Source organism: Vigna angularis, chromosome 2 (assembly GCF_016808095.1).
Source record: "Vigna angularis cultivar LongXiaoDou No.4 chromosome 2, ASM1680809v1, whole genome shotgun sequence".
In the NCBI taxonomy this organism is placed as follows: domain Eukaryota; kingdom Viridiplantae; phylum Streptophyta; class Magnoliopsida; order Fabales; family Fabaceae; genus Vigna; species Vigna angularis.
In genome coordinates, this window is record NC_068971.1 from 13,849,874 (window position 1) to 13,859,569 (window position 9,696).

The 9,696-nt window shown below is 31.4% G+C and overlaps 1 long non-coding RNA gene across 2 annotated transcripts; it reads right to left on the reverse strand.

The window, feature by feature from the left end:
- Positions 1 to 209: 209 nt before the first annotated feature.
- On the reverse strand, positions 210 to 9,072 carry LOC108328882 (uncharacterized). 2 transcript variants are annotated; one of them, XR_001832168.2, is made up of 7 exons: positions 7,383 to 9,072; positions 3,128 to 3,216; positions 1,137 to 2,659; positions 958 to 1,061; positions 817 to 892; positions 631 to 726; positions 210 to 547 (listed from the first exon to the last, which is right to left on the reverse strand). It is a non-coding gene; the product is annotated as an uncharacterized LOC108328882 (long non-coding RNA). The 2 variants fall into 2 exon arrangements; XR_008247336.1 differs by having other exon boundaries at positions 817 to 881; positions 958 to 2,659.
- Between the last annotated feature and the right edge of the window lie 624 nt (positions 9,073 to 9,696).

Sequence of the window (9,696 nt, forward strand, 5' to 3'; positions counted from 1 at the left end):
ATTTTTAGCTTCGGTTCTAATCTAGGTAATATGTTCAGGGTTTTTCCTTTGGTTTTTCAGGATTAAAAGTAGTAAGGAAGAAATAAAAGGGGTGGAGGGGACCGAAGTAATAATGTGGGCCTATGACAACGGTTCAAGCTGGAACCGATGCCAAAGCTCCTTTTTTATTTTTTATTTTTTATTTTTTATTTTTTAAATCACGTGCCCCTTTCTACCTCGATTTTGGCCACAACCGAAGTCTATTCTCCTAGAATCTTTTTTAATAGCATGTTTGTTTTGTGATATTCACTATCACAAAATCATACCTGCATATCAAACAATATATTTACAACACAGATTCAAACAACATTCAATATTTACATCACATAATGTTTAAAGCATAATGCAAAAAAGTCTAATAACTAATAACTATAAATCAACTAATGTGCTAATGTATTTTAAATCCTAATAACTACGCACTATTGTATAATCTAATTAAATGTTTTGCAAGTGTCTTCCTTAGGAATGTAAGGGACTTCTCATGAAGTGGAGTAGGAGTCTTGAATCTCTGCATAAGACACATGATAATAATTAGTGTATATGAATTCCAAATGATGGAGAAAATAATAATTCATTAAATCTAAATATTACCGTTTTCCAGCCTCTTGTAATATGGGCACGAATAGTGTGTGTCAGCCAATACATTACGTAGTATTCACACTCATATGACCCACTTTGTCTATGACACTACAATATATCATCATAGTTGTAAATAATTAGTGAAAATCATTAAAACAAAACAACTATAAGAAAGTATGACTTTAGCATATGTCAAACCTTGAGAGTCAACCATGCAAGCTTTCTACCGTTAGTAGTTGATCTCCTAGACAACATCATGCGTGCTGCAATGGAACTATAAAAAAAGGGCTTTAACATTCATTTATATAACAAAGAAAGTCCAAACATTGAGGTTCTTACCAATCAACTACTTGTCTGAGATGTTTGGGAGGTGACTTGTACGATGAGCAGAACCACAAAGCATAAGTCTCTAGTATGAAAACAATAAGTAGCTACCAAGGTGCCTGAAATTGATAATAACTTAATTGTTATATATTAAAATCACAAATGAAACTTTGAAGTTAACAAACTTCACTTACCCATATATATATAAGGGATAAAATATATCTCCTTCCCCCTTGCTTAGTTGCTGGTGAGGTATGTTTGGATGTCATCAAAATTATTTGCTTCGTGAGTGACTTAGGGATCAATGAACCTATAAACATCATTGTATCCTAAGTTGTTACTTACACCAAACATATACCTGAAATCAAAAATTACCTTTGATATAAGTATACTTGATATATAAATCAATTTTATATAAATTAATGTAATATTCAACTCTTCTCTTCCCGACGCAAGCTCCTTGACATCTTGACTATGCAAGTATATTGGGACCTCAGAGCCTATCCCAAATACATTAGGATCATATTCAACATTCATAGGCTCATTTGCAATGATATCACAAAGTTGTTGCAATGCACCAAGAGGATCATCCTCAGATAAACGAATCTTCTCATGTCCATATATGCATATGTTTTTACATGGAAAAATAGGATAAGTTTTGACATCAATAATATGTAAACTTTAAAATTGAGAAGTGTAAAGTAGGAGTCCATATTGGGGGTCAGAAACAAAACCAACCAAGTGTTTAGGCCAAGCGATAAAAGACTAGAATGCGTGTGCCACAGTGAAAATCTCATCTGTGGGCAGATGAACTGAGGCATCTGGTATGATAATGTCGTTTATTGAGACCTTGACCTCATCCTCTGATAGCTCCATACCATGAAAGTTAGTCGTTGCCTGAAATACTATTCTACGAGCTACCGGCATCGTCCCGGTACCATCTAAAATGTATAGCAGAACCATTTTTTTTCTATTTGACCACATTTTTTCTATCGTCCCGATACTGTTGTTGTTTTTTGACTTGTATCGTGATAACCCACATTTTTGACACTTTTTCAAAAATTCATACTCTTTCCTATATTGGGACAATCATGTATCCTTTTATACTCCATACCCATAGGATAAAAAATTTTCTTCGCATCATAATTACGAGTGGGTAGTGTATTTTCATATGACAGCATTTCATTTAACAACGTCAACAATTCTGTGAAACTCTTATTAGTCTATCCATTGGCCGCCTTCAAATTCATGAGCCTTAACACTGTTGAAAACCGTGTGAACTTAGTTGAATCGACATACAAAAGAGTTTCCGCATCATTGGACATCGTCTCGTACACATGAGCTTGGGCAAAATTTTCTACGCCAACATCACGCATCATGTCCTCTAATTTGTCTTCGGTCGATCTTCTTCCATGGTGGAATCAATAACATTTTTAATTTGGGAGACAGTCGAAAAGTGTATTTCCTCGTTGTGCCATATCCATGTTGTATAACATCGTAGGAAACCATCACAGATAAGATCTTTCGTAATTTGTGTTGCGCTCAACTTTCTCCCATTCAAATAGTTGACACAAGAACATCTAAACTTCACTTCATCTACCCTCATTACGTTGCACAAATTGTATAAATTCCTCTACCCCTCTCTCATACTCAACACTAATGCGTGGTAAATTAACCCTCGATCCATATGATCCATACGTAAATATTCTGAAATATTCTACAAAATTATAATAAAAAAAATTGTATTGATCATTTAACGACAAATTAAGATTAATTCAATTCAATCATACAATCATACAATTAATAAGCTTTGAAATAATCACATATTCAACATAAAAAAATTTAAAAATAACATTGCAAAATTAAAAAATTAAACTTTAAATCATACAATAAAAAAAATTACACAATCATACAAAATTATACACATATTATATGATCATCTAATCACTTATTCAATCATACAATCATACAAAATTATATGATGCAATTAAAAAGTAAACTTTAAACATTAATATACGAAACCTGATAGTGTGGAAAACCAATAACAATGGACAATTCAATTCAAACATTCAATCATACACTCAAATGATCAATTCAAACATTCGATCATACATAATTATATATATTCAATATACAAAAAATTAAAAATTAACAAAAGAAAATTAATAAACACAATAATAGGAACCTGAGAGCGTGAAAAAAGAGACAACAACAGAGAAGATGCGACTACCCGCGTTTTGGAACAGAACAAATTTCATAGCAAAAATGCAATACCTACACAAAAAGACAACAAAACATAAGTCTCATCATCCAAAACAATAAAAAACGCAATAAAATAATCAAAAAACGTATCAAAACAATCCAAAAACGCAAAAAAAGAAAATGAAGAACCCACGTCGAAGGCACAAGAATGCTTCAAAAACAATTTTGATCGATGTAAATGCTTCCAAAATTGAGGCCACAGTGACAATCAAAATCGAGGTTGATCGGAAATGCAAAGAAAACCACGACCAAGGCGCGGCGGAGGAGAGCTTGCAGAGTGTTTGAACAGTTTCGCAAAGAAGACGAAATTGTTCACTCTCTGTTTTAATTTTTTTAACCTACTTAAACGTTACTACCTTGATTCATTAAATAACCGAGGCAATATGGGGTATATGGGCTCGATTGTCCACTTAACCGAGGCCTAAAGCCATTTAAAAAAATTCGAATTTAATTCAAAATGGTAGTTTTGTAATTTTCGTTCACCTTTTTTGCCTCGGTTCCTCGCCAAACTGAGGGCAAAACCCCAAATATATATATTAAATATTTAAAATAAGTCAAAGGAGAGTCATAATAGTCTAAGGGCAGAGAGAAAGTTAGTGGGCGCAGAGGATCTATGGCTTCGGGTCTGCAGCCAACCAAGACCATAGCCTCCCCATAGAGATTATGTCAGATTCCAGAGGGAGAATGTCAGTGAGTGCAAGAAGTATATATATGGTCTCGGTTCTGCAGGAAACCAAGGCCATAAAGTCTTTCCCCAAAAAGTTGGCAGCCGAGTTGTCAGAGGAAAAAGAGAATGTCAGTGGGCACAAGGGGTATATGGCTTCGGTTTTGTAGGGAACCGAAGCATAGACCCTTTCCCTAAAAAGTTGGCAGTTGAAGAGTCAGAGGACAAAGAGAATGTCAGTGGACGCAAGGGGTCTATGGCCACGGTTGAGATAGGAACCGAGACCATATACATGATACGACTTCAGTTCTATTGGAACTGAAACATATAAATTCATGAAAATTTCAAAATTGTCATCGCACCATTTTATGTTTCAGTTTTCAATAAACTGAAACATAAAAAGCACGTTAGTATCTCTTTTTTTTACTAGTTTTTGTCTTTAAAAAATATCAATTCGTAAATAATATATATGGACTATTATCTGTAAGTAATTTTCCACCATTAAAATTCCATAAATAATATATACAAATTCGTGGATAATTTTCACACTCAAATTTCATGGTAATACATGCATCTTTTCGTGAATAATTTTCACGACTTTAAAAGATGTAGAGCATGTCAGGGGTATTTTTTATTCTGTTTTTGTCTTATATATATATATATATATATATATATATATATATATATATATATATATATATATATATATATATATATATATATATATATATATATATATATATATATATATATATATATATATATATATATATATATATTTAGATACATTCTTTGAACCTATTTTGAATATAAGATTTGAGATAATACGTAGTTTTATGATTATTTACCTAATCTAATCTGTGTTTTGGGATGTTGGCACGATGATGTAACCATTTTCATTTTCAAATTTCTTATTTTGGGGAAATGTTAGAAAAGCTCTAATTTTACAATGATAGTTTCAGTTAGTGTTTTGCGTAAAATGAAGCAACAAGGTAAACATAAATCGCAGACCAAGCTACCTTGTCTTGTGCGACAAACATGTCTGAACTTTTGCAACTTCAACACTATTTTATTTAGATCAATGTATAGTGGGTGTAATAAGATAATATAAAAGAAACAAAATTCATAAAATAAAAGGGGAGAGAAGTATTAACGAGGAAAAAGAGAAGACAACAACCAAAAGAAAGAGAAATTGATGGGACTAAAATAGTTAAAAAAAACTGCTCATACAAACTAAAACGAGTAGTTTTATATTTTATACTACAATTGGCGTCAGTGTCACAGTATCCACTATTGAGGGTGTAAAGGTTTTATTTTTTAACATTAGAAAAGTGGATTTGGAAGTGTTGGTATAAAAATTTAAACGATAACTTAAAAGGTAAATTTTATTCAACAGTAACTAAAACGTAAAAATAATGAAAATATAAGTTATAAAAGTAAACTTTACATAACTCAACCACGTCAACATATCTACTAATATTATTATAATTAATAATAAGGTAACTTTTGTAGAAAATAAAAAAATAGAGACAATAATATGTTAAAACAGAATTTTTTAATAATATTTTAATACAATATATATATATATATATATATATATATATATATATCATTTTTTATTAGATTTAGAATACATTAATAATAACAAAAAATAATAAATCAGTGAAAAAATTATACATATATTATATTAAAATATTGTAAAAGAATTTATATTAATATTTTTTAGTGCAAAAAATAAATAGTTTTTTTGGATGTTTAGATTACTTTCTTAAAAGAAATACTCTCAAGAAATCAGGTTTTACGTTATTTTTAACCAAATTTCTACTGAAATATTTTCATGAGGTGAAAATCTAACTTTTCCTAGTTAAAGTAAAAGTTTTAAACAATATTATATTACTTTTATTAAATAATTTAATATGGTAGTAGATTAAAATTTTAATAAAAATAACATATTACTATTTGGTTTCAAGAAAACGTATGTGAATACATTCAGTAGCAATTTTTACCAACCCAGTTCACTGCTCCGAGAATAATGATTTCTAGGTATGGAAAATTTTCTCACATACATTTCTTAACAAAAGCCACAAAAAAGGAACTTAATTTTTTTATAGAAATTAAAAATTAGTTTTCAAGTAAGATAAAAACTAAAAAGTGAAAAAAACACGTGTCCAATTAATCTACCACGAAATAAACATTATTTTGGTACGTGAATATCGTATGTGAAATTAAATATATATTATTAATTTAATAACAATAGAGTAATATAATACATTTAATAATATAAAATCAACTTATAAAATAAATATTGTGATATATTTTTATTATATTTAATAATTTTATATCGTTTAAAAATTAAGATACAAGACAATTTAAATATTTTTTATTTTTCAAAAAAAATTTAATAACAAAATCATGGAGAAGATCCAAAAGTAGACAGATCTCAATTAGGCTTAACTTAAATCAACCAGATTTATCACTACCTTTAAACTTGAAAGAGAAGAAAATTAAGATGTAGAAAAAGTATCCCATTTGAAATTAGAGTGGTGTCGGTGCAAATACGAAAGCTCTTTATGAGAACGGCCCACGTATCTTAAAATATGAAGACTCTTGCTATTGTGTAGGGCGAAGTACTGATAGGAAAAGAAACCAATTTTCTTGGTCAGTGTCATTGATAAGAAAATGAATATATCTGGTTTTTAATGGAAATGGAATGGTCCTATTGTGTTCCAAAATGTGATCAGTGATGAGTTAATTAATGATCATAAATTGGCATCTGAATTAAGAAGGAGAATAGCAACAAATAATGGTAAAAAACTCTGAATTCTTATCTCATCTCATGAGCTGTATCCACGACGCCATGTTTCTTTAGATGCTATATATGCAAACAAAACGGACACTGCCTTTCAAACAATCATAAATGCCACACCACATATTTCCAAACTTCTCAAAACCCTTTTTTTTGTGTGCTTAATTAAAGACAGATCCTTTCAGTAAGTGTACGGAAACCATCATATATGGGGACTGCTCACTATGCCATTTACATGTGCTGTCTCTTGGACGCATCCTTCTTTTCACTTCATCATCAATTATTCTCACAAAAATATTAAGTTTCTTTAAAATGCTCAATCAATTTCTCTTTCTCTTCTTATGAGCACACACAGTTTTACATGTAGTAAACAAACTCATATCATGTTGCTAGCATTCATACTATATATAATCACAGAACACTCAAATACTAGCTCTTATGTGTGAAGGAAACCTAGTTCATTGAGGTAGCTCACCTTTTAATGCTTTTTGATTTCTAGAAAGATATTAGTCTAACTCCCACGAATTAATACTTCTTTTATGTGTATCACACAAGTTATATTTTATGTAATTATGGTAACTATCTGGCTTGTATTACCAAAAAAACATCTTCCCTATATGTTCTCTCATGGTGGGGTTTTTATAATTGTCTCAAGACTTTAGGACATTAATCAACAACTATATATGATGATATAAGAGTGAAGATCACCTAATTCCGTGACTGAATTTATGACAGATTTTTAATATCCACCACTGAGAATGCAAAATTCTGAAAATTCACAGCTGATGAGTACAACTTTGATTTCTCCAGTAGCTACAATATCAACCACTATTTCATATCAAGTTTGAAAGTTAATTTGAACCATAGATGATACCAAAGAAAACAATTAAGCACCACACCAACACAATAAGCAAGAAGAAACTAGCTTGATAAACCTAGCTAGCTGCTGCAAACTAGCCATGCATATTTGTCATATTGCAGAAATTAACACAATAACTGGTGAAGAATGGAATACCTGCATTTTTTTTCTTACCCCTTCGCTTCCTATATGAATATTACAAAAGTTCGAAACTTCTTTACCTCTTTTTGTCTTGTTCAAAGGCTTCCTTTTTGACATCGTGACGATGGCATGCAAAACGATCAAAAGAAGTTATATGAACATAAACTTGCGGTGTAAAATTATATGGCAACTTGTGCCAAGAGACTTGTGTAATCAATGTTTATGCCATGAAAAGGCATGCCACTATGTCAATATATAGTTCCCAAGTGCGCACAACAGATGAACTTTTTCTTTTGAGGAGGATAAACCTGGCACTGAGTCATATACCACTTTCGTCAATTTTAACAATAAAAGCATAAGAAATTGAGGGTGTGGCAAGGTATTAACATTAACTAGTGCTTCATTGAGAATGACCTCGGTTGACACAAGCTGAAACCGAAGCCAAAAGTAAGTTTTTTTTGCATCATGATAGTCTTGCATGGTGATCTTTATGCAACATTGAGTTTTCCACATCAAATAAAATCCTTTTCGCGATGGGTGATTGGAGGGGAGAAAGAGAGACCTACGAATTAGACTGTGACTCACACTAACCCCTTCATCATTTTGATTAATACACATGCTTAAGATGTCATGCTCTTTGATTAAGACACAATTAAAGTAGTTCATTATACACACAATAATATTTGTAAGACCTACATCTATATACAAGCTACTCAATATCATCAAAGTTTGAATGTCTATTCAACTGAATAAATGCTAGTTTGATTCAGTTACAAAATTTAATAATCATCACGTCTTCCTACCACATAAGAAAACTTCAAGTGATTTTTCTAAATCTTTTCAGTATATATGCACCCGTTGTTTTTACACTTATTTCAAACAGTGCTCTCAATCTCATCATGCTGACTACTGAGGCATGCTAATGTTGAAGAATAAAGGGGCCAAAATGAATGAAGATGATGAAGATACACAGTACTATACTCACCTTCTGTAAGAAGCCTATATAAAAAAAATTGAATTTGATGCTGAATTGTGAACAGAAGCGAATCAAAATCCCATCCTTGAACACTTCCAAATGCAAGATAAGGTGCTGTTGTCATGATGGGGAAGAGGGGCACATGAAGGACTAACTCGCTGCAGAAAATATAGGATCTCTCTAGCAGAAAAGAATGTGACAATTCTCTGAGTTCACACCCTTTGTGTTGTGTTCAAGAGTTAGTGTTGCACGTGCCCTGCTTCTCCATCTTGCTCAACATGCACCTTCAATTGTGATGATCATGTCACTTGGTATAGCAACAGAATATACTTTTTGTGAGCCTGAGAAGAAAAGGAAGAGAAATTATTGAAGAAGCAGAAAGGTTAAAGAAAGAGGTGGTGAATTTTTGGAGTGGAATCTGCAAGCGATGCATAAGAAAAGAGGGAATTGAGAGTGTTTTTAAAGGGAGGAATGGGAGATGGGAACAAGAAATGAAAGGCTTAGTTGGGTGCGGGGCCTGAGATTTTAACCCAAACAGCTTGTCACAAGTCATAAATAACAGGACCACACCACTTCATCACTCACACACTCAATTACTCATATACCCCATCAACTACTACAAAATTAGGGTACAGATCTTCTTTATATTATAATATATACAACTAAATTTCATATGAACACAACAAATCAAAGAGTTTCTCATGTACTGAAAGGATTTCTATGTTTTTGTCTTTACTGAATAATACTGACAGCAAGATTTGAATTTAAAATCTACTGTAAATCATGTAAACAATGGTTAATTAATTTGTTGATTGAGTAAAGATTTTTCACAACTCGTAAAATGATGATAAGAAATATATTTTAATAAAGTTACTCAAATTATTTTAATATTACTCTATGATTTTGATTGGTTGTTTATGTAGATGTTGTGTTTACCCTAAATTGTTCTTCCAGTGTACTCCCACTATATGTCAATGAAATTTTAATTATTTAGTTTCTATACGCTGATATCACATGAACTCACCGTGACAACACAATACTATTAA